Here is a 26,873-nt window from a genome sequence, read left to right as displayed (position 1 = left end):
AATCAGACCGGCTCCACAGCCACCCTTGTTTGAAGATCCGTCCACGTACACTTCCCAGAGTGGTTCGATGGTCGATGGGTATTGCTCTGCCGGTACGGGGACAATTTCTGTTCTTACTGGTTCAGTCTCGGCTTCTGTTCGTTCTCCAGTTGTAGTTACCTTCTCCACAACCGGGGTTTGGACAGTTTCGAATTCGGCGCTCTGCTCGGGGATGGTGCATTCAGCCACGAAGTCTGCCAGCACTTGAGCTTTTATGGCTGGCCTAGGCAGGTACTGGATGTCAAATTCGCTCAATTCCACAACCCATTTTACAAGATGCCCCGAGGTGTCCGGTCTGTGGAGAACTTGCCTGAGTGGCTGGTCGGTTAGGACCTTTATTGTGTGGGCTTGAAAATATGGCCTCAGTTTTTTGGCCGCCATGATCAGGGCGTACGCTAGTTTCTCAACCCGCTGGTACCTGGTCTCAGCATCGTGCAGGACCTTGCTGACATAGTAGATCGGTTTCTGATGTTTGTGCTCTTCTCGAACTAGCACGGCTGCCAATGCCATGGGGCTTCCGGACAGGTACAGGAGCAGCTCCTCCCCCGGCTCTGGCTTTGTCAACAGTGGTGGGGAGGACAAGTACTACTTCAGTTCCTCGAATGTGATCTGGCACTCCTCTGTCCAGGGTGTTGTCTTGATCCCTTTGATGGCGTTGAAGAAAGGCAGGCATCTCTCTGCAGACTTTGAGATGAAGCACGCCAGCGCGGCCACCATCCCGGTTAGCCGTTGTACTTCTCTGATGGTTTTCGGTGGAGTGAGCTCCACCACGGTCTTGATTTTTTCTGGATTGGTCTCTATCCCTCTTTGGCTTACCATAAACCCTAAGAACTTTCCCGAGCTGACGCCGAAAGTGCACTTGGTGGGGTTCAGCTTCATGTTGTGCTCTCTTAAGACTTGGAATGTTTCCCTCAGGTCGGAGACATGATCTTGCGCGCTTCGGCTTTTGACCAGCATATCGTCCACATAGACTTCCATGTTACGGCCGATCTGTTTCTGGAAGAGCTTATTCACGAGCCTTTGATAGGTGGCCCTGGCATTCTTCAGGCCGAAGGGCATGACGTGGTAACAGTATGTTCCCTGATCTGTTATGAAGGAGGTCTTTGGTATATCCGATTCATACATTCTGATTTGGTTGTATCCGGAGAAAGCGTCCATGAAGCTCAGTAGTTCGTGACCTGCGGTGGCATCAATGAGCTGATCGATTTTCGGGAGCGGGTAGCTGTCCTTGGGACAGGCTTTATTCAGATCGGTGAAATCAACGCAGGTCCTCCACTTCCCATTGGTCTTTTTTACCAGGACCACGTTTGCCAGCCAGTCCGGGTATTGGATTTCTCGAATGAAGTCAGCTCTTAAGAGCCTCTCCACTTCTTCCTTGATCGCCTGCCGCCTTTCCAGGGCAAAATGTCTTCTTTTTTGTTTCACCGGCCTGCAGGTGGGATCGACATCAAGCCTGTGTGTGCTGACTGCCGGGTCTATGCCAGGCATGTCCGTTGGTGCCCATGCAAAAACGTCTGCGTTGTCTTGAAGAAAATGGGTGAGGCTATGCCGGGTGCTGCTGCCTAGAGAGGAGCCGATCTGGACGACTTTCTCATTATCACCTTTGCACAGAGGGATGTAGATGAGGTCTTCGGCGGGCTTCGTCACCTGGGCTTCGTCCCTCAGATTGAGTAGCTCAATCGGCAGCGATTCCACCGCATTTTTGCCCTTGAGTGCCATGGCATAGCACTCCCTGGACTGTGGTTGGTCTCCCCTGACTTCTCTCATGCCGTTTGGCATTATGAACTTCATTTTCTGGTGATACGCTGAAGCGACGGCGCGGATTAAGTTCTGGCCGGGTCGTCCCAAGATAGCGTTATAGACCGAAGTAACCCTCACTACCAGGAAGTTGACCATCGCGAATGCTGCATAGGGCGGCTCTCCGACGAGGACTGGGAGTTCAATCTGTCCTTCTACTTTCAAGACCTCCCCTGAGAAACCAAACAGATCGGAGTTTGCCGGCCTCAAGCGGTCGTCACCTATCATCATTTTCTTGAAAGCATGATAGTACAGGATATCTGCCAAACTCCTGTTGTCGACAAGGATTTTCTTCAGTTCCCAGTTCGCGACGAGCATCGTTAGGACAAGGGCGTCGTCGTGAGGAAGTATCAAGTTGTCGAGATCCGCATTTGAGAAGGAGATTTCATTCTCTGTCTTCATCTTTTTGCTGCATGTTTGCACGGCGTTGACTCGGCGTGCGTATGCTTTTCGAGCAGCAGATGATGTGCCCCCAGCGGCCGGTCCGCCCAAAATCGTGCTGATGACCCCCTTTGGCTGGGATCGGCGTGCCTTTGGTTGTGGACTGGATGGAGGGGGAGATTGATCTCGTGCAGGGGGCGGCTGTGACCGCCGAGGGCTCTGACCCTAGGGGCTCTTTTCTCTGCGTTCTCTTCTGTGGCCGTCACCTTTGACATACTTTTTCAAGTATCCCCGCCCAATCAGCAGCTCGATTTCTTCCTTGAGCTGCCAGCACTCGTCTGTGTCGTGCTCGTGGTCCCTGTGGAACCGACAATACTTCGATTTATCCCTTTTATTTCCCTTGGAGATCATTCTGGTCGGCCACCTTACGAACTCTTCTCCTCTGATCGTGGCCAGTATGTGTCTCCGGGAGGTGTTGAGAAGGGTAAAGTTCTCTTCCCTCCTCTGGGGAGACCTCTCTCTTCTGGGGGCCTTATCATCCCTACGCTGCTTGGTAGGGTTCTTGTCTTCAGAGGTTCTCCTCCGATTTGAGTCCAAGGCTACCAAGGTCTCTTCCACTGTTATATATTCTTCTGCTCCGGCCATCAGATCCACCAGTGAGTGTGGGTTTTGGCGAGCAACCGATCTGCGGAAATCGTTGGATCTAGAGCCTACGAGGAGCGCGTTCATGGCGGCTGAGGGATCCAAATTCGGCACTTGGAGTGCCTCCCTGTTGAAACGGCTGACGAACGCCTTCAGAGGTTCGTTATCCTCCTGCCGCAAGGCCATTAGGGATGCTGTTGTTTTCCTTAGCCTCCGGCTGCTCATGAAATGACTGACCAGATTGTCCCCAAAGTCTTCAAAGTTGCTGATGGAGTTCGGTTTGATCATTGAGTACCAGTCCCGGGCTGCACCAGTCAGTGTGGTCGAAAATGCTCTACAGAGGAAGTCATCAGACGCGCCATGGAGGAGCATCATTGTCCTCAACGTTTCTAAATGGTCCACGGGGTCAGTGGTCCCATCATATTGCGGGACAGTCGGCATTTTAAACCCCGTGGGCGCCGGCGCGTTCATAACATCGTCGGAGAACGGCATTCTGCTTGAGAACGCCCTCGCAGCAGGCCGGCCCTGATCCTTTGCCAGGTCTTCTATACGGTGGTCTATTTCTTCTATCCTCCGTAGCATCAGATCAGCTCTTCGGTTTGCTCGGCCCGAAGACTTGTTTTTCTCCATCGATGGGCTTGCCGTGGAGCCGGACTGACTTTCTGGACTCCTTCGATGAGGACGGGATTTTTCTTGCGGTGCGTGGTCTTCCTGGGCTAGATGCTTTTGACCGTGACCTCCGGCGGTGGTGAGGCTCTGTATGGGCATGTCTGGTTCTGGAGTGATGGACTTGCCTCGTGGACTGGTGGGTCCGGTCTCTACTGGGGCGCGCTGGCTCTCCCCTGTGGGCATTCGACCTTTCCTGTATAGGTCGTGGAGCTTCCGAAGGATGTTGGGGAGGCGCTTGGATTAGTTGTTGGTGCTGACCGACAAGAGCTGTCATTTGTTGAAAGAGAGGTTGAACTTGATCCGGAGTGGACGCAGGATCGAGGTGTCCCAAATGAGCGTGGCTCTGCTCTGCTGTACCAGAGGGAACCACCACCTGGGAGGTGATTCGCTCGCTCCGGGTCCTACGGGGTATTACGGCTCGGGTAGTTCGTGCAGTTGGTACCCTAGCACTCTTCCGCCCTGCCATTTTGTATAAGGGATTCAAACAGATTTTAGTTCGTGGTCCCACAGATGGCGCCAATCTGTTAGGCCTAAAATCGGTAACAGATACTGCAGTGATGTAAGAGCTGAGCTGGAGGACCCGAGGAGCCGAAGTGAAGGAGCTGAAGACCTGCACAAGAGCACACGAGGTCAGAAGGCCAACCCGGAGTCGTTACTCCGGACAGGCGCTTCGACATTCAAGTCAGTACGAGCAGGAGTGCAGAGCGAGTTTTTAAGAGTGGTAATTCAGACAGAAGTTATTACCCTTCGATCTGAGCCTTGAAAGGCCTTTTATAGAAGGGGGCCTGGGGTGGTTGGATTACCTACCCCAGGACAGGTGTCGGACCCTCTGTGGGTTTAGGTTCACCCACTATTCAGGTAATTACCAGATTACCCCTGCGCAGCAGTTGGGTTTGTGGTGGGCCCTCCCGGGGCCACGTGTCGACAGCTCATAGGTTGCTGTTTTTGTACCCCATCACCCCCATAAAATGAGATTAAGGTCAATAAACACACAATACCCGTTAGTGGATTTGTGGTCAACTTAACCAACCCATTCAACATCGGAAAAGGCATAAAAGGTAAGTCACCATGAGTGTCGAATGATCAAACCATTCAACATCGAAAAAGGCATGAAAGGTAAGTGACCAGGAGTGTCGAATGATCAAACCATGTCTGATTGAACTGAACCATTTAGAAGAGTAGAATATGCTTAGCCACGCAACGGTAAGGTTGCTCCATTGTGACCTGATGGTCACGGGTTCGAGTCACGAAAACAGCCTCTCTACAAAGCAGGGCTAAGGCTGCGGACATCTAGCCCCCAGACTCCGCAATGGCGGGTGCCTCATGCACCTACAATCCACTAGGGAAGAAGAAGAATTCTAGAATCCATTAGAAAAAAGAGAGAGAGAAGAAGAAATAGATAAAGAGAAAATGTCTTTGACAATATTCCAATATTCATGATTGAAAAAACTCATAGTTTACAATCTCTTATATAAAAGAAATGCCTAGAATCATGCCACATAAAGAAAGTAACTATAATCAGAATAGTAATCTTGCCAACTAAAAAAATCTCTACCAAAAGAAAGAAAGATGCCAATCCTGGTGAAAGAAGAAAGAAAGTTATTAATCCTAATGTCCTACGTCGATCCTTCCCACTTGAAAAAAACTCGCTCTCGAGTTTAGACAAAATGAAGAGAATGAGCTGAAATTTAGACATGTTATGGAATAGATTTATACGGATGAACTGCTCTCTTTGACATCGAATTGAAATCCTTGTCCATCGAATCAGAAACTTCCATCTGGCTGGTAATCCGGCATGTGTGGATAGAAGGTTGGACTTGATTCGACTAGATAGCACGCCTTCGATAGACTCTTTAGTCTGAGGTAGCTGAGGAAGAGTGTATCCTTCACTATGCTCGGTATATGTGACGTTGTCATAGAGATGGGGTAAATTTCCGTCTGTCACCTCTGACTCGTGCGCCGCAACTAAGAATTTAATCGCGATGCTCTATCGAGTGATCTGGGCTCTCCATGCACTCTGAATGGCGTTGCAGCATACTTGGTGCATAAGTAATTAACTTGAGCGATCTTTGTCGCCACCAACTCTGAATCTTGATTATAGAACTGACGTATCTCTTATATTTTCATCTATCCAGGTACATACGCCATGTCTTTTGAATTGGAAGACACACGGCTTTCTTCTTGGCACAGTCCTTAGCCTTTTGGATTTTATGTCGCCTGAATCTAGCTTGGATTTTCAAGCTCTCTTGATAGGTAACCGGCCCAAAATTTTGATAAACAGATCACGTACTTCATACAGACAATTAAAGTGTGATTGTTCCAATCTATACCGTTCAAGTTCCATCCTTTTTCAATAGAGATTTATCATGGAGGCCTACAGTCGCTCTAATACCAACTGGCACAGTGGATCAAAGAGATAGATAGAGAGTGAGAGAGAGAGAGAGAGAGAGAACGACTTTGACAATATTCCAATATTCATGATTGTAAAAACTTATAGTTTACAATCTCTTATATAAAAGAAATGCCTAGAATCCTACCACATACAGAAAGTAACTATAATTACAATAGTAATCTTGCCAACTAAAAAAAATCTGTACCAAAATAAGAAAGACAGATATTAATCCTAGTAAAAAAGAAAGAAAATTACTAATCCTGGTGTCCTATGTCAACTTGAGAGAGAAGTAGACCATCTGCGAAATGTTGTCCTATGTCAAAACTGAGAAATTAATGCAGATAACTGAGGCCATTGATGTCAAACTCATGAGCCAATTGTGTAAAAAAATAAGAGAGATCTAGTAAGTTCTTTTTTGCAACAATAATATTAACGACATATATCAAAAGTGAAACCAAAAGATGCTTAAGCCCTTGTACCAGGTTTGAGGAGCTTGCTTGAGATTGTAAACATATTTTCGAAGGTGGCATAAATACGAGGGTAATGTGGGATCACAAATCAAGGCAGTTGAGACATATATAACTCTTCATGAAGGTCTCCACGGAGAAAGGCATTTTGCACGTCAAGTTATCTTAAGAAACACCTAAATTGGACACAAAGGGACATTACTATTCTTTTGGTGGTGGGTATCACAACTAGACTGATATTCTCACCATTCTCCAAGCATACTTGTTAACTAAACCCATAGGTGACAAGGTGAACTTTGAAATGATCAATTGTTCCATCAAATTATCTCTTGAACCGAAACACCCATTTGCATTTGAAGATATTTGGCAGTGGTTGGGGTGGCACAATATGCCCAGTTCTCTATCGTAGAAGGCTATTAAATTCTGCAGCCATTCCTTCACTGCACTCAGGAAGTTTAGATGCTTGGGAGAAACATTTAGGTTTAGTGCAGTTGTCAGAAATTGAAGCATGTTCCATTAGGTTGCGAGTGGATAAGAGAGACTTGGCTTCTGGGTCTCATCTTTTGATTGAGTAACCACCGTGTGGGTATTGCTTGTAGTAGGTTGGGAAGTAAAAGAAAGTGGGATAAGATAAAGAACCAAAATCATTAAAGGGGCGGAGGAAGGGGATATGCCCAAAACCTTTGCAATGAAAACATTGTGTTCCTGATTGATTACTAGGTGCTCGTTGTTGAGTCAATTGTGTTCTCGTCTGTGACCTTGTGATAGGTTGATGCGGTAGAGTATGAGTCGATGGTGTAGTGGCCCGAATAGGTGCTGGGGTTGTCATGTGAGGCTCCGTGCTATTATTCCCAAAGGAATTTGGTCGTGGACCACCTCTCTGTTGTGTTTCTTCAACTAGTACAGCTTTTGTTTAAACGTGTGATACACTAAAGAAGGACTGGATCTTTAGGTATCTTGAATGGACAGCCTGAGACTGCTAATGTTGCGTGAGACGAGTTGTTGCTCAGTTTCTCGCAAATTGTTTCTATCAACTAACATGTGAAACTCCTCCGTGTACTGAGCAACAGTGCGATTCCCTTGATTGAGTTTATGAAGCCTTTGATATAGGGTTTGCTCATAGTTGAAGGGCACGAACTCCTGTTTCATCTCGCGTCTCAAATCCTCCCAGGTGGTGACAGGTGGATCACCTAGATACTGACGTTAGCTCTTGAATGCTGGCCACCAAGCGACAACTCATCCCTTGAAGAGAAGGGCGAGGAGTGGAGTTACCTTGTCGACCATATATCTTTTATCTTAAGGATAGAATCAACATTGGAACTCCTTGGTCATGGCTGCCATGGAACTCTGGTATCTCTAATTTGATACTCGAATCCCGTGAAAGTTGTCATGCGAAGGGTGCCCGGGGGGGGGGGGTTGCTCGACGTACCATACATCTAGGCAGTGGTCGCCTCAACGTTCTTAGATCCAACTCTAATGGATCAACTTCTTCAAAATCAATCACAAGTGGGGCTCGATTCATGCTAAGGGCCTCAACTTATTGAGTCAAATCATCAAGTCGTTGGATCACTTGTGCACGGAGTTGTTGTTGATCGAGGCCTCTCAATGGGTCTTGAGAAGTCTTAAAGTTTTGTTTGGCTTCCGGTGCACGATGTGGCAGAATAGTGGCACTCCCTTTTTATCACGTCTCAAAAGATGACAAGAAAGATGGAATTCCTTGTTCTAGCTCTGATACCAGATGATTGGAGGCAACCTTGGAGTGAATGTGGTGGTATTGGGAGGCTAGGATGAGCGTTTAAGAATGGAAAATAAGTGGTGGTTTAAGGAGGTATTGTAAAGGGTTTGGGTTTGGTGAGGGCTAGGTTCGGAAATGATAGTGGTGAGAAGGGAAGTAATTAAATTTTGTTTGGCAAACGGAGAAGGAACTGAAGACTTGGTTGGGATTTTCAAGAGGGAGAAGATGGAGGATAAGGGTGGCAATTTGTACTAACTTGGTGATGGTATCGAGGTGGTGGAACGATGTTGAGGCAGAGAAGTGGCCGCTTATTGGAGGATACTCTTGGTTAGAACAAGATTGAAAAACTAATGCAGGTAGAGAAGCTACACTATGGAAGCTTGCAGTTCCATCCTTCAAAGCAAGGAAAATAAAAGAGGAGATCTTCATTGAGATGATCTTAACTCAAAGTGGGATGATCTTCATTGAGATTTACGGCCCTTTTATAGAGGTGGAACCTCTTTATAGCAATAAATGAGCCTACATACAAGCCCATAGACAAAAATAAAGTTTTCTTACAACGTAGATTAGTCATGCACATAGAGCTTATTTAGCTAGGAGATATGACATTCCGGTTCTTTGCAGACCTAAAAATTTCTGATTGGGGTTGGGATTGTACATCTCGTACTTGTACACAACCAGCATCAGACCTACCTCCATACACCCATTGGGGTGGCTTATCTTGGTCACTAGGCTACAGGACCCTAAGCAAGTAGATTGGGTGCGGTGAATGGTTCACGAACTTAATGGATCACTTTACCAAATAACCTGTGGACGAGGATACGTATAAGGTTATTCTGTTAGTCAGGACCCTTTAATATGTCCTTGGACCTGAGGGTCGTTTTGGTCTATGGGTGTGCCTTATGGTCTATGGGTGTGCCATGTGCCCCACTGCAATCTCATCCAAGTCCTGGATTACTTACGATTAGTGCTGGGTCATCAGCTAATCCAAGGAATCAATAGTTATGCCCAATATGGAATCCTCCACCTCTCTCGTAGATGAAATTCATTTACGGTTTCAATCTCAGCGAGGGCTTTAAATAATGGATGGTCAGCGTTTGTTAAATTGTTTATCAAAATGTTTTCTAAAAAGCAATGGTTTTTTTTTGCAAATGCATTTGCAGGCTAGAGCTGATTGATTGGACCGTATACCATTGAGTGGGCCTAGGGGAAATTAATGTCTACTCTCACAGGACTCAACTCAGTAAATGAGGATTGGAGGAAGGACGTACACATTGAATGTGATTAGCGGTATGTTGATATGATGGTCATCTTCAGGGTAATATTTTGGGGGGGGCCACTTGCCTAATGCGATCGTAGTGTCACTATTTGCATGAGATCACAGTGGGGCCCACTGTGGGTTCTGCATGATCGACCATTAGATCCCTGCATTGATGCCACTCATGACTCGCTTGACCCATATGGATCGTGTGATGATGTGGATTCTGAAAACCATTTCCCGCACACTTTCTACTTGTTTAGGGTCCATCACCCTGGTGACTGAGATAAGCCACCCCAATGCGTGTATGGAGGCATGGTCTAATGCTAGTTGTGTGTAGGTAGAGATGTTCGCTCTCAACCCTAACTACGAACTTCTAGGCCTGTATAGCACTGGAATATCACATCTCTTTGCCCCATCAGATTTATGAATCAATGGGCATGACATTCCTACTTATATATGTAGCGACAAGCATGTGTTTAATGAAATAAGCACATTACACACTCCATTGACACACCAAGTTATGTCATGAAATGAAACTCTATTAATAAATCAGTGAGATCAATATATTAGAAGACTGGATTTTAGGGCACTAACTCTAACAATTATCACATTGCTAAATTCACATGCAACAACCTAAGACCAAGTCAAACCACATGGATGACAAATGGAACCGTCACTGCCACTTGGCTATGCAACTGCATCACTCTTAATCATCAAATAAAGTATGTTTCGTACACAACCAAGCATCGATCAGATATTAGAAAAATTCCTCGAAAATTGTGTTATCTTGGAGAAATGACTTTGGAATGTGATGCAGCCCCGATTCATGTGAGAGACAAGCTAGACCATCCAACGGCTTTAAGAAGATCATCCCTCATTCGAGCAGTACATAAGGCCCATGTCCAACTTCAATCCATTAAGCATAAAGACCACCATGGACACGCCGATCGAGCTGGATTCCCGCATTAATGGGTCTGACCACTTTTTGGAGCCCGTGTTTGGACCTCTAGATGGAATAATCAGAGACAATGCTTAACTAAGCAGTTGTAGGGCATTGAATTATCTTTCCAATGGATATTCATGGTCTTAATTTGGCTCAGTGGTTGAAGAGTTATGGTTATTGTGGTAGACTGTGTTTGCTAGCTTTGACTAGTTAATGTGTTTAGAGTTCCTAAACTATTAATGATGTATGTGAGTCCCTAAACTAGTTAGTGGACTAGTTTGAACGATTTTTCTCATGTATTTCTCTATTTAAAGAGTATCAAACATATGTAATGGAGTTAGTTGAATATTTGAATGAAAATTTGCTTAGTGCATTTTCTCTTGAACCTTGAAGAGTTCTTCCTTGAAACCTAGAAGAGTTTCACTCCTTCCTTGAAGAGTAGGAGCTTTTCCCTATTGTTTGCATCCTTGAAGAGTTGCAACCACCAATCTAGAAGATATGATGTTACCTATCTTCCTTGGCAACCTAGAAGAGTAGCCATTGAAGTTATCTTTCTCTATTTTGCCCCACTCTATTTCTAGAAACCTGTCCATTCGCATTCATCCACTTCCATTACCATTTTGAGCCCTTTCCAGTGTTAGTCTGAGTAAACGTTTGTCAGAAAAGTTGTAGATCTTTGAGGCCTTGAGATTTTGGCTTTTAAATCATGTCATTCTGACCTATATCGAGGGAGATATGCTCATTTTACCGAGCTTGCGCAAATCTATTTTTCTTGAATCCGAATTCTTGAGCAATTGAGTATTTGTTTGTCACTCTCCCGATCCTTAGTCCAAGAAGCCTAGGAGAGGCTTGCATCATTTTGGTATCAAAGCTTTGGAGGAGAGGACAATGCCTCCAAGACAAGCTCGACATTGAGGTGGTAGAACTATTCCCATGAATGAAGTACAAACACTTACTGAAAATTTGCAGCAACCTATACAACAACAAATCAATGACTTGACTCGAGAAGTTGAACATCTTCATGCTGAAGCAAACAATCCTCCACCCCATTCCAGATCCGGAGGAACCAATGGTGATTCTTCTTCTTCAGAAAGTGCTCAATCTTTGCAACAAAGAAGGCACCCTCAACCCCACACACAAGGTGTTCGAGAACCGGATTGGGAAAAGGAAATCAAGAGAGAAATTCTAGAATTTCTAGGAACTGATTCCCCTGATGAAATCATTGATTGGTTAACACTTGTGAATGAAGGTTTTTAGCATAGAAATGTCCCGGAAGAGCGTCGTGTTGGCATCATTGCCATGCGATTCCGAGGCAAGGCCATACCTTGGTGGAGACGTGAGAAGCAAACCCGCCACTCCGCCGGCAAAGGTCCTATCACTCCATGGAGAAAGATGGAGGACAAGATCCGCAAGTGCTTCATTCTCAAAGGTTATAAGAGAGATCTGTACCAACAGTACCAAAATTTGAGGCAAGGAACGTGAACGGTAGACCAATACACCAATGAATTCAATGAGTTGGTAATTCGCAACAATATTCAAGACCCGGAGGAGATGCTCGTAAACAAGTACTTGGGAGGCCTTCAACTTCATATCCAAGACACCCTTGATGTTCTTGACATCTGGGATTTGGGAGATGCACACCAAAGAGCTCTCAAGGTGGAGCTTTTGCGCTCTCGAAAGCAACAATCCACATCCTTCACAAATCGAGCAGTTCAAGGTTCGGTTGGCACCACCAAAGCCGGAAACACAAGTGCACACACCAATAGGATCAACAAAACCTCTGCCCCGCCCAAGAGTCTAATCAGCCCCATACTACCGGTCAAAGCTCTACAACCGGTATGCGTTGTTATTCATGTGGTGATATAGGACATCGTGCTAGGAATTGTCGAAAGCGACAAGCGGGTAAAGCATTACTTGTGGAAAATGAATCTGATGATCCGGGTGAGGAAGACACTGATATTGACCCAAAGGATGATGAAAGTAACTTGGAGGATGAGTAAGTGCTTAATGCCGATACCGGTGAGTTCCTTATGATACGGAAAATTTTTCTAACTCCAAAACAAGAAGCTGGAAAATTTCCACCAATCTATATATTCAGAAGATGGATATCTAATCTTTCCTAAAATTTCTAATGGTGAGTCATTGACTTTCGATGGTGGCAAAAAGATCAACGATTCACTTAAAGAAATGATTGAGGTGCCATACGGAATATTGAACGAAGAACTCATAAAAATTGGATTGGACAACACAACGGGTGAACTAATGGAGATTGAAGAGTTAGGTGGGTGGAAACATATTACATCTATTTCTTTATCCATTTACACTGATCCATTTTTATTCGATCCGACATTGAAGCCTATAGCATATATTCATAAATTCAAGCATATTCAAGAAGGAGAATGATTCTATTTTTCTCTTTGGAATTATTCAATAACATTTGATCCTCAAGAGTTTAAGATGATTAACATTCTTCGGCACTTCAAAACTCGAGGATGAGTATTCTTGAACAAAGAAATTTTGGAAAACTTCAAGATCATGTGGATGGTCAATAACTTAACACCTTATGTGAGAAATTCAACCAATGATGAAGACTCAAATTCTTTCAAACAAGGGGGGAATGATGCAACCCCGATTCATGTGAGAGACAAGCTAGACCATCCAACGGCTTTAAGAAGATCATCCGTCATTCGACCACAACATAAGGCCCATGTCCAACTTCAATCCATTAAGCATAAAGACCACCATGGACACGCCGATCGAGCTGGATTCCTGCATTAATGAGTCTGACCACTTTTTTGAGCCCGTTTTTGGACCTCTAGATGGACGAATTAGAGGAAATGCTTAACTAAGAAGTTGTAGGTCTTTGAAATATCTTTTCAATGGATATTCATGGTCTTAAGTTGGCTCAGTGGTTGAAGAGTTATGGCTATGTTGGTAGACTGTGTTTGCTAGCTTTGACTAGTTAATGTGTTTAGAGTTCCTAAACTATTAATGATGTATGTGAGTCTAAACTAGTTAGTGGACTAGTTTGAACAAATTTTCTCGTGTATTTCTCTATTTAAAGAGTATCAAACATATGTAATGGAGTTAGTTGAATATTTGAATGAAAATTTGCTTAGTGAATTTTTCCTTCAACCTTGAAGAGTTCTTCCTTGAAACCTAGAAGAGTTTCACTCTTTCCTTGAAGAGTATGAGCTTTCCCCTATTATTTGCATCCTTGAAGAGCTGCAACCATCAGTCTAGAAGAATTGATCTTGCCTATCTTCCTTGGCAACCTAGAAGAGTAGCCATTGAAGTTATCTTTCTCTATTTTGCCCCACTCCATTTTAAGAAACCTGTCCATTCGCATTCATCCACTTCCATCACCATTTTGAGCCATCTCCATTATTTTTCTGAGCAAACTTTTGTCAGCAACGTTGTAGATCGTTGAGTCCTTGAAATTTTAGCTTTTGAATCAAGTCATTCCGACCTATATCGAGGAAGATACGCTCATTTTACCGAGCTTGCGCAAATATGTTTTTCTTGAATCCGAATTCTTGAGCAATTGAGTGTTTGTTTGTCACTCTCCGGATCCTTAGTCCAAGAAGCCTAGGAGAGGCTTGCTTCTTCCTCTTCTTTTCCATTTTTCTGACATCTTTTATTTTTTCGACATGGATTCTTTTTTAGCTTCTTCTTCCTCCTCTTTTCTTTCTCTTTCTCTTCTTTTTCTTCCTCTTCATCTTCCTCTTTCAAGTTGTAGGGATGGTCTCCGGCAATAATGGGGATAAAAAATAGTAAATATTTAAAAAAAAATAAGACGAGGGCATTTTGGTCTGTTTCATCGAACGACACCATTTTGACGAAAAATGTCATAATGATGCCATTACGAAGATGTTTCTCCAAGACAACACAATTTTCGGGGAACTTTCCTAAGATATTTAAGAATAAAAGATGTCATCTAAACTACTCTAACAATACAAATCATTTTAGATTTTAGAAACTTTTCACTTTTTTAAGCTTTAATGTCACGCCCGGCAACAATGAATTTTTTTTCATGGAATAATAGTTTGTCTGGTGGTAGGAGAGGGTTAAGGATGGTGGGAGAAAGTGAGATTTGAGAGAGAATGACTGAAGAGAGGTTGAAAGGTGGCTAAAAAGGGGAAAAAACAAATTACATTTAAAGTGGAGTTTTTTTTTCCCTTTTGTTTTTGAACTTTTTATCGAAGTCTTTCTCTCTCACGTCACTCTTTCTTACGTACTCTCACTCACGTCACTCTTCCTTACGTACTCACATCGTCTTTGGTTTCTCTTCTCCCTCCTTAGTCTAATATATATTCCCTGGTATTTCATAAATCAAACGATGTTTCTTCTTCAGAATGATGCTTTTTTGACTGAACAACAAATGTTTATCTAGATTTTTTTCATTACATCCATTCGTTGAATAAGTTGTGATGGCCAAATGGTTCTTAGTCAGATAACCTTTGGGCTTAGTTTGGGGGCTTTATTGAATCGTCGTGGTCGGCAATATTAGTGGATCCAAATGGGCCCTTAAGTATTTATCAAAATCAAGAAAAGGGAGCAGAAAGTAGTGCTGAGTTTACGTCCTCTAACCTTTTAGAGACTACGTATTGGTTTTTTTATGCCTAGCTTGTTGACTAAAGGGACGTTGTGTCCGAAGTTTTCTGCCTTCTCGACAAAACTTGCCTGTCACTTACATACCAATAAAAAGAACAAGGAAAAAGGAGACTTTTGGGCACATATATGTATATCTCACAAAACTCAAAATCCCCAAGGAAAGTCTAAGTCTAAAACGAGAACAAAACGGTGAGTAATATTTGGCGTGGTGCGACTTAAAGTTTTGGGTCATTCTCAAAGAGCCTAACTTGTTGAGCTGTTTGATCCACAGATTTTCAAATAGAGAAGCTAAAGATAATAAGAGATATGTTTCATCACTCAATTTATTTGAGCCACCACCTTCATTCTATATCTCAACTCAACTAACCCTTTGTCCTAAACTCGTTGGGGTCGGCTAATGAATTCTTTAGAAATTTTCATGAAGAAGGTGATTCCATTTATCCTATATCTCTCTACCTAAATATGTGGATGTTGATTCCATTTACAAGCTTGATAGCTGTGACTCCTCATTGCCTGCCTTAAATACAGTACTAAAACTTGAGTGAACTTGAAAACTTGCATCAATTGATTCAACTTGCTAGAGGAACAAGTGGACTCAGTAACAATCCATGAATTAAACTAAAAATGTAAACTAACTCAATGGAAGATGAAAAGCAACTAATTAACATTTTGGATCCATTTGGTTGGCCCAAAATCTCTTTTTTAGGAAAAAAATAAAGTAAAAAGACAATTTTTCCTTTTCCTAATGTTGTTTGGTTGGTTGCCATTTACTGTTCAGGTGACAAACCTTGTTGGCTGCAAATTTTCCAAATGGAAGCCATTTTTCACTGTTTGACTTTCCTCTAAAATCAGGAGGAAAAGGAAAGTAAAGAAATGGGAATATATTTTCCTTTCCTTGTGCTATATATACAACGTACATCCAAAGGTACCCTTAGGCTCCTGGTTGTTTTCCCACCATGGACAAAGGAGCTAGGAAATGGACATAATGTGGCATCTAAGTGAAAGTATGTGGATTGAAACTGTAGTGTAATGTATGTTGTTTGGCTGTCAAGAGAAAGTGACAGTGATTTTGGTTTTGGTTGGATGGAAAGCGAGAGTAGTGCAGCATAATTGTGGGATCCCATAGCCATTCAGTTATTGTGAGACCACCAGACGTTCTATATCCCATACCTAAATGCGGTGCCACTAAATAATGGGCTTCAAATACACTTGGGCCCACTGGATGGTCCATGTTCAAAATTTGAACCGGGCACAACATGTGGTTCCTTTTCAAGTTATTGCATGGTGATTCACCAAAATTTCGACCAAAATTACCGAAATTTAGGCTGAAATTTAATAATGAATAAAATATTGTTTTTTTTTTGTACCAGATTTCGACCGAAATTTTGAAATTTCAAGGTCCGAAACCGGTACTAAAACCGAAATTTTAAACCTTGATGACAAGTAGGTGGAAGTGAGGACGTGGCATTGGGGACTCCTATGATTCTACCTGGAGAAAAGTACGGAATGTAGGCTCATGTTTCGAGAAATTGCGGATTTCAGGCACCTTTTAAAACAAGAATGAAACACGGGCTAATCTTCAAAATCGGGTGGTCAAAAGACCCTCATACTCTTCTGACATGGACAGAGTCTTTCTTTTTCATTACTGCCTCTAAAATTGGTGAGCTTCATGAGGCTTCTTTGGTTTGTTTGAATGTGTATTTAAACGACAAAACCTTGGGTATGTTTCTATCTTGGCCGTCGGAAATAACTAGAGACGAATGGATGCTTGACACGTGTTCGAAATTTATTGAATACGTCTTTTTTGGCCTAGAACGGTAACGTTATTGAATACGTCTTTTTTGGCCTAGAACGGTAACGTTTGAATACGTCTCTTTTGGCTTAGAATCTTTTCACTTTTCTTTTGGTCCTCACTTCTCGTTTGGCTTATAACGGGAACGTTATTGAATACGTCTCTTTTGGCTTAGAACGACGACGTTGTTGAATATTTTATTATTTCTCACGTCTCTTTTGGCTGAGAACGCCGCCGGGTTCTAGAGTACGCCGCTGGAATATTAAGGGGTGTAAGCGGAAATAGGGCGTACGCCGGCGGAAATAGGGTGTACGCCGGCGGAAATAATAGCGTACGCCGGCGAAAATATGGTGTATGCCGGCGGAAATGGGTACGCTAGCATAAATAATGGGTACGCCGGCGAAAATAATGGGGTAAGCCGGCGTAATGAAGACCAAAAGAGAAGGGAAAAGATTCTAAGCCAAAAGAGACGTATTTAATAACGTTACCATTCTAAGCCAAAAGAGAAGTGAGAAAAGATAACGTCAGCGTTCCAAAAAGTATTCAATAACGTCAGCGTTCCAAAAAGTTTTCCAACACGTGTCAAGCATGCATCCGTCTCTAGTTATTTCCGACGGCCAAGAGAGAAAAGAATGCAAGGATCTGTCGGTTAAAATACACATTCAAACGAACCAAAAGAAGCCTCGTGAAGCGCGCCAATTTAATAGGCAGTAATGAAAAAGGAGGACTCTGTCGATGTCAGAAGGGTATTAGGGTCTTTTGACCACCCGATTTTGAAGATTAGCCCGTGTTTCATTCTTGTTTTAAAAGGTGCCCGAAATCCGTAATTTCTCGAAAAATGAGCCTGCATTCCGTACTTTTCTCTTCTACCTGATTTTTTGGTGCTTCGAAGATGAGGGACGGTCCCTGAGGCACCATTTGTTTTGAATTTTTAGAAGCGAATGTAAGTTCAACACTGAATGTAATTTTGAGTCCAATAATAAGTTCTGATCCTAATAATCTGCCTGGTAAATGTTAGGGCCCTAACTAAGTAGAAGACTGCCAAACTATGGGACTATGTGGAACCCAACGATGTATGGTATAAGGTTTAAAGTGCCTAGCCTAATATGCTCCATCAGTCTTTGGGCGTTTTGGCATATTAATTATGTACCTAACAAATCATAACAGAGCAACCATCTTGTTACATGTTTGAGTCGGAGTGACCTGTTGAGAGGACTACCTGGTAGAAAAAGTCACAGAGTGAAAGCCACCACAGGGTGGACCGCTGAGAAAAGCATGTGTTGAAGTGTGGTGAAATGAAATGGTTCTAAGTGGGGAACTGCCTCAGTACAGGACTTGTGGGACTCAACGTGGGAAGGACATTTTTAAAGGGCCAAGCCAAATGCATTCCATCAGTCCTAAGAATTTTGGGGTTATCTTTTCTGTATACTCTATTACGAGCTGGAAAGCTGATAACTAATTATATATGTCAAAGAAAATGGCCATACAGTTTTGTTTCGATAATAACACTCTTCACTGTGATTAATTACTTTTAAATTGGTGGTTGAGAGATTTCTAGAAGGTAACCACATTTAATACCTAAATAGAGAAGGTTTAAATAAAGATTGAAACGTCAGAACTACAATGGAAACAAGGGTGCGGGTATCATTTCAACGCACTTTCACATAAAGGTACTTCGCAGCCGGCTGTTGCATGAGCGAAAGCCACACAGACTCACTTTTCAGCAGATTTTGTCTTAGTCATTTAATTTATCTGATGTGGCCTTTCTCCAAAAGTCCCTAGCAAATCCTTTTTCATTACCAGTTGAGCCAGAGGTTCATCCCTTTTATATAGCAAAATTGATCATTGGAAAACATAAAATCTTTCAAGAAGCATTAATGTGAAGGGCTCATTTGTAATCTATAGTGCATTTTTTGCCTTGCATATAAGTAAACATCATTAGATTGTTTAGAAGCTAACGGCAGATTCCGTGGCATCCATTAATGAAGATGCTGAAAAGCCAAGAAACACAGATATGGCAAAAATTCCATCTTACCTCTACTTCAAAAGGTTTGTATATGGATTATAGCAAAAATTTCTATAGATGACTGTCAAGCAAACAAGGTTTGTATATGGATTATAGCAAAAAATTCAATAGATTACTGTCAAACAACCAATTACTCCAAAAGCTTAAGCTGTTAGAGTTGGTGTTATTTAATCAATTATACTATAACAATAACAATAACAATCTCAAATGTTACTTATTTACAAGCGAAGCAACAAATTCGTTAATGTTCTTATTTGAACTTCCACCATCTTCTATTGCATCTCTTGCTAATTCCTTCCATTTACTAGCATTCTTCTTTATGTCTCCCCTCCTTTCCCCTTCCATGACTTCCCTTGTGCAAAACGCCAATTCTTCCCTTCTCATAATCCCCTTCTCATCCACCTTAACTCTCACTCCAACCCCCCAAACATTCTCCACATACTTCGCATTGGTGGGTTGATCTGACCAGTGCGGCATAGCCACCATCGGCACTCCTAGGCACAATGCCTCTATTACAGAGTTCCACCCACAATGTGTCACAAAACACCCCACGGCTCGGTGTGCCAAAATCTCCAATTGGGGGCACCATGTCACCACCAAGCCATTTTCGGACGTTTCCTCTACAAAATTCACGGGGAGCTTGTTCTTTTCTGATTCCCTCACCACCCACAAGAAATAGTTGTTTGCCTTCCACAAGCCCCACGCGATTTCCTCCATTTGTTCCTCCCCTAGGGTCGCTATGCTCCCAAATGACACATACACAACTGACCCAATTGGCTTTGTGTCTAACCACTTCATGCATTCGTCTCCATTTGTGTTCCAAATATTGAGTCCATAATTTTTGTTTCCATCTATAAGCTTGTCTAGGTACATAGACGGCATGGTTGGTCCGATCGTCTTCACGGGCCAAATCCCCTCCATCCATAGCACAGCCTGATCGAAATTTCGTGACTTGGTAATTGTGTTAGAAAATATTCAATAGATTAATCAAATATCAAATCATAAGCCATCTGATGATCTTCACTAAAATATTTGGAATTACAAGCTATTCTTCCCATTATTGAAGCAATCGCAGTACTTAGTTCGCTCTCGAGAATAAATTGGCAAGGCAAATTTTTAAAAAATTCTTTAAATGTTTTGAAATTGTATAGGAAAATTTTTGTAAGACATTTGTGTCCAAGTCTTTCAAAAAAAAAATTGATTTCTCATGATAATTACAAATAATGTTTGAGAAATTAATGAGAACTGTTAAGAAAATTTGGGTTTAACTCGAAAAATTTACATTAATTAAAAAATGTAAGATTTTAAAACAAGGCATCAATGGAAATTAATTCAATAACTTTTCAATTATTCAGAGAATTTTGTAAATGTGGTGCAATTGATGGGACCTGCGACTATATGGGGGTCTTGTACCAAATATATTTATAAGAGTTTTAATGTTGTAATCTAGTGCGTAAGATTGGAATTGTATTTAAAATAATACAAGGATTCACATTAGACTCTTAATAATATCTAATCTTTCATATTTGGTTACGAATAAATAACAAATTAAGTAAATACTTTTTGTAGTCCTAATTGTTTACAAATAAATAACAAAATAAATAAGCTCTATTGGTAATCCCGGTAAGATCTTATGTGGGCAATCAATGTTCTAAATTGATGAATGAGATCCAAGTGTGAAATTACTGGACTCACCTATTGACAAAGTGATTTGTGTAAGGTATAAGGGTAATGAGTACATCTCATCTTTATTAAGACATGTATGATTAGTGTAGCCTTACATTCAACTACTTCAATTGGTAAAATAGAGTAAGCCAACTAGGGTTGTACTATGTGTAGAACTCTAGGAGGTCTTTTTCTATAAATAAGGGGTTGGCCTCTGTGGTCGTCTAACTGGCCAAAATGTGGTCTTCCATCAGGACAACCAATCCAACGCAGATCGATCTCCGCCACGGGCGATCAAGATAAGTTCTTGATTTTCTTTTGTATTCTAGGTTCAATGCATGTTGATTCAATATCTTAATCATAGTTTCACAATCTTAACCTGTAATTTAAAAAAAAAAAAAAACCATATATGCAAATTGAAATTCAATGACCACCTCAGGCTCCAAAACGTCGAATGTGTTAACTAGGACCCAATCTGCTTTCTCCAAGTTAGAGAACTGGTTCAAAAGATACTCCAAGATAGCCGGGTAAGATTCGGGCGCCGAAACAAAAGACGGAAGATCAGATAATCCCAACTTCGGTAATCCATGAATCGAAATGGCGGAATCCGCCAGAGGGAGAGCCAGAAGCCCCTTGTGCACATGGTTGTAGATGGCATCAACAGTGCAAGACTGAGTAAAAAAAGCAGCACAAGTTATGCTTTGCTGTTTGGCTACATCCACAGCCCAAGTAGTAAAAGCATCATAGATAAGGCAAGAAAAGGGATCTCCAAAGCTGTTATATTTCTCTATGAGTACTACTAAGGCCGATAAAACGACAGCGTTATAACTATCCATGAGGGCCTTTTGATCATCATTTGCTACACCTTTGTTCCAATCTTGGCTGATGAACTCGATCTTGACCGGTCCGGCTTCGATTTGCATGGATTTTTCAACCACGGCGGTTGTGACTAGGGTGACTTTCAGTCCTTTGAAGGCTAGGCGCTTTGCAAACTGGAGCATTGGGTTTATGTGACCTATAATAGGACCAGGGAAGACTAGAACATGGGTTCTACAAGTATCAGCTCCCTCTTTCTTCTCCATCTCTTCAAAGATGTAGGGGATGAGTTAGGAGTCCCCTCCTTTTTTTTTATAGAACTAGAGGTAGATTATTTAAAGCAACTGAGGTAATGTGCCATATAATAAGTTTCAGGGATTTGGTAGCCTCCTACGTAGAAAGCACCTTCGTGCCCATCCTTTGAATGTGATGACAGCCACGGTAGTGAATAAGACAAAATCTGTCAAAAGTCAACATAGATGGCTGTCATCACATGCAAAGGACGGGAGCGAAGGTGCTTTCTGCGAAGGAGGCTAGCAAACCCCTAAGTTTCAAGTTGGCTTTGTTTTAACTTAATGGACCTTGTTATACTGCATCCAATATTTTGACCTATTGAAGTAAAGATTGCCACTCCCCATTTTTGCTTTTTTGTGTGGTATTGAACTATAGATTGGCTCATTGTTATATCCAGTTCCGCTTGGTTGTATCACACCTTCTTAGGAGGGAACGTGGCAAGCGGAATTTTTTATGGTAATTTTTACCGTAAAAATGTTGGATAAGGAATATACACCATAAAGGATAAGGAATATACACCATGAGCATGGTAACAAAAGAAGTGTGCCGACGTTTTGCTAGATCCATAGGTTAAGAGCCTATTAGGATCGTCATAATATGTCCTTAGTTGTATGTAAACATTTTAAGTTAATGTTATTCGTGAATAGGACATTAAGGCCTCTTTCATAGCAATTAGCTATGCCATTTATAAGATTATTTTACTCATTATTTGCAAATAATCATATTTAACATCTTAATCATGGCATCTTATGCAAAGATGCTCTAAGGCTCTGTATCTGTTTAGAATTAGAATTCTTTTCCTGTTTAACAAGGACCAAGTTTGCCATCTCAAGGCATTAACGTATATACAGGCCTCATATGCTAACAATGCTTAAGCCTTAAGGTGAGTTTGGTTCATCATATTTCGTTGTAAACCCCATCTATAACTACTTACCCTCTTTTCCTTTCTCCTTCTAGTAGGCTCAAAAGTGGTGATTCTTCATATTTTTGTTGATTGGCCGATATGGGATATGAAAAAAAGAGATTTGTGTAACGGCTTGGTGTACAGAACTTGCTTATACATTCTCCAAAGGAGAGTTAGATGGTCCATATATAGTTAAAAATAGGATAACTAAAAGATCATTCGGTTTACACTCGAAAATACTCAATCACAAATGAAATTATATATATATATATATATATATATATATATATATAGGAAAGTGTTGGTGAGCTTAAGCGCCCAATCATATTGGGGCCTACTTTGTTAGGATGATCCAAAGCATTCATTTGAAAGGCCCTTACATAGATGGGGCGTGTACCAAAAATCAGCTCCATAGGATCATCCTAACCCATCCATTTGTGGAGGTCAAAATGGACAGACATTATTTGTCCACAAATCTGCCCATTTTTGTCCTCCACAAATGGAGGGGTTAGGATGATCCTATGGAGCTGATTTTTGGTACACACCCTATCTATGATAGGGCCTTGCAAATGAATGGTTTGGATCACCACAGAAAATGTGGGACCCATGTGATTGGGGCGCTTAAGCTCACCAACACTTTCCTCATATATATATATGGGGAAAATATTTCTGCTCGATTGAGTAGATGTGTTATTTACTCCGTCGGCCAAAAATATAGTGGGGGCCTACATTGTTTGGGTGATGCAAACCATTCATTTGATGGGCCCTGACATAGATAGGGTGTGCCCAAAAACTCAACTCTAGGATCATCCCAACCCTTCGATTTGTGGAGGTTAAATTCGATCCGATCATGAGTAATAAGTAGAAATAAAACCAAGTCACAAGATGAACATTGAGATTTTACCTGGTTCAGCCAAGATGCCTACGCCCACAGGCAAGAACACAAAGTTCCACTATGTTAACACAACATATAAGGATTTCAAAGGGATTAAACTGTAGACTTGCATCCTTGTTCTCTCAACCAAGACCATACACACAAGCAACACGAGAAAAAAAAACATGAGACTAGCTCTCTCTCTCTCTCTCTCGCGCGCGCGCGCACGTACCAACAGAAAACTGTCTTTAGCATTTTATATTTTAGGTTTTATTAAAACTTAAAAAACCAGTTTTCTTCTTTTAAGCTCCCACCATATGTTGAAAACAAGGCAACTTCCCATCAATCTCCACCTTAGATTGTTTTCCAACCACCTGAACATTTTTTATTGATGTCGCCACCGAAAAGTTGTCACCGCAAACCATAATTGGCCATCCTAAGTACCACTACACACCATTGAATCATCTAGGTTTCTAACTCCACTTGACTTGATCAACACGACCAATGCAAATGTGTACCTGCCACCTGCTGACTAACCCATTCAACCGTAGAGAGGGAACTCGATCCGTCCTCCCTACCACAGGAACTGTCAGCTCCTCACCATTGTCTGCAATATGAAAACCCGTCTCTGCCTCAACTATGAAAGAGACCCTACACAAGCACTTGCCATCTACGCATTGTTTCCAACCATCCATCGATATCTTAGGAATACTAATCACCGTGTCTCTGACCAAATGATATAATCTGGCACACCTCTCTCCTTTTACTAGAACTATACAGTCGCGTGTGATTTTCTTAGCTCCACCTGCAACTGAATACGTGGAAACCCTAGAGTCCAACCGGTCAAGGGACACTAGATTCTTCCTCATCATTGGACAAAAGTGGGGTGAGATAGGTCTCTTAGTTAGATAGAACGGTTGTAAAAGCCATCAAGTTGATGCGGTGGATTGTGTGGTTCGAAGGATTTTAGTAGTAAATGTTACCGACCTAATTAAGTGTGGGACTACCAAGCTATGGGAATATGTGGAACCCAAACTTGTATGGTATAGATTTAAAGCACCTAGCCTAATGTGTTCCATTAGTCGGGGCTTTTTGGCATATTAATTATGTACGTAACAAATCATAACAGAACAACCATCACGTCACGTGTTTGAGTCACAGAAGGAGTACTGACCTGTGGAGAAGGCTACCTAGTAAAAAGAAATGGATTTATGGATGGAATCAAATATGCAGTCTTTATAGAAAAAAGTATTCAGTTAATCAGAAAAAGAACTTAAATCAAAATACTTAATAACACAGCGATACATTTATAGAAAACTTCTACCCCCAGCACACGCAATGGAGCCGTAGATAGTCAAGTGAAATCCAATCCACGAAATAATTTGATCTATGGACAACATCATTGTGGTAAAGGTCGTAATGCCAGAGGAACATATGGTGAAAACAACCACAAAGTGAGCGTTGAGGATGGCGAATGTGAAAGTGTGGTGGAATGTTATGGTTCCAAGTGAGGAACTGGCTAGGTATGGAAATTGTCGGACTCAACATGGTATGGGACATTTTTAAAGGGCCAAGCCTAATGCATTCCATCAGTCCTAATGATTTTTTGCGTATATTTTGTGCAAACTCTGTTAATAGCTGGAAAGCAAATAGCAAATGATAAATGTCAAAGAAAATGACCTATACGCTCTTGTTTTGAAAATGAGACGCTTCACTTTGATAAATAATTTTTAGATTGCTGGTTGAGAGATTTCTAGAAAGTTTAAATGAAGATTGAAATGTCACAATGAAAACAAGGGTAAGGGCATGGTTTCGAGATATATCATTGTACTAAATTATTTGCTTATTTTTTATGGGTTTTGCTACTAATAGGGAAATGTTATCAGCACTACTGTATTTTGATGAGGGCACTCCTCACTTTATTAAAAGTGCGGTATGGACTACACCATAGGATGATCCAAACCGTCCATTAGATGGGCCACAGCCTAAATAGGTTGTGCCCCAAAAATCATTTCCATAGGTTGATCCTAACCCTCATATCTGTATGTTAGAGGGTTGATCCTTACGCTCTATAGATCCGAGGGTAAGGATAAACTGATTTCTTTTATTCAAGGTAAGCCGTTGGCCGCTTGTATACTCAACATGCACGTTCAAAAGGAATGGATCAATCAAGGGCGGCACCTTTGTCATAACCCCATTATGCGTATCAATCGTGGATACCATATAATCTCTTATATAGGTCATCATGAAGTGAATGCCTAATTTTTTGTGTGTAAACATATGCCACTTCCCAGTATTTGTATCTTTTGTAATGCAACTCGATGGTTGCGTTTGGGTTGCCGAAATTAGGAATCGGAATGGGCATCTTATTTTGATTCTCTTGTAAATGAAATGAAAAACAAATGAAAATAACAGTTTAACTAAAAGATTCTAATAAAAATTTCATTCTAACCGACGCAGAATCAAAATACCACATCTAAGGCGGGGAAACTGATTATGGCATTTCCCTCCTTTAATTCTGTCTTGCAGTCATTTCCGCTCTCTTCATGCCATCCAGTTTTTTTAACCAGTCGTGTCGGAAAATTAACCTGGTGGAATCAGAATAGGATGGCGATTCCTACAATCTAAACGAGCAAGTGCGCATGTTTCAGTGGTTAATGGATGTGTAGTTTTTGCAAGAGTATTCTTTATTATTATTTGACTATTAATTGACTACTTTTTTTTTGAAACAACGATGAGTTTATGAACAAATCAGGATTTGATTCAAATATTCACAGACATTAGGATTGCCAGTATCGATTAAGATTCATCACTCAAAACCCAAAACAAACAAGGCCTTCTGTCACGGGCCTTCGGTCTAAGGACAAGGTCCGTGCGGCACTTGCATTGTCTTCCAACAAGCAAGTAAATCTAGCAAGGTTGTAAGGGTCAAACCTACAAAGGAAGCACGAAAAGGAAAGCTAAATTCACAAGCTCACATGAAGAAATCAGGCACAAAGAGGCAAACAGTAAGCTTTATTGCTGAATCTCAAAGATGTTACGATAGGACTGTGTCAAAAGGCTAAAACTGCTAAGGGGTGGCCCCGGTAACCCATTGACTAGAATGGTATCCCTACTAGGGTATGCACTAGCAAGCACCACTCGATGTCGAAGCAAGCTCCCAGGTTATAGGGTGGGGCAACCCACATACATAAGCAGGACTGACATACTTTTGAAGACGAGAAGAGATGAAGCTAAAAAGTACAAAAGTGAAAATGACAAACTAAGCCACAGGCCGTAGGCCATACGAATAACCCTAGATGAAATAACCCAGTGACACTTGGTAGGTAAGCTGGGATCGAACCTGAGACATCAAGGAGGTTGAAAGGAGGTTGAGAAACAAAGCCATATCAAATTTGAGGCGGCCAATGGATTCTCTCTCTGTTTCCTCTTGTCTTCCCTCTGGGTCTGTTACTCTGTTTTGTCCTAGAGGGTGTTTTGAGTGTGTTTTATTTGTTCTTTAGCAACTTCAAGTCCCTTACATATATAGTAAGCATATTCCAAACCCATGAACCAAGAAGAA

At 41.8% G+C, this 26,873-nt stretch overlaps 1 pseudogene; it reads right to left on the bottom strand.

Moving 5' to 3' along the window:
* Nucleotides 1–18,968: 18,968 nt before the first annotated feature.
* On the bottom strand, nt 18,969–21,505 carry LOC143858429 (mogroside I-E synthase pseudogene; annotated as a pseudogene).
* Between the last annotated feature and the right edge of the window lie 5,368 nt (nt 21,506–26,873).

Source organism: Tasmannia lanceolata, unplaced genomic scaffold (assembly GCF_043159265.1).
Source record: "Tasmannia lanceolata isolate RefF3 unplaced genomic scaffold, GAP_Taslan_0.1 ptg000026l, whole genome shotgun sequence".
Taxonomy (NCBI): Eukaryota; Viridiplantae; Streptophyta; class Magnoliopsida; order Canellales; family Winteraceae; genus Tasmannia; species Tasmannia lanceolata.
This window is presented reverse-complemented; position numbering and strand designations above follow the sequence as displayed.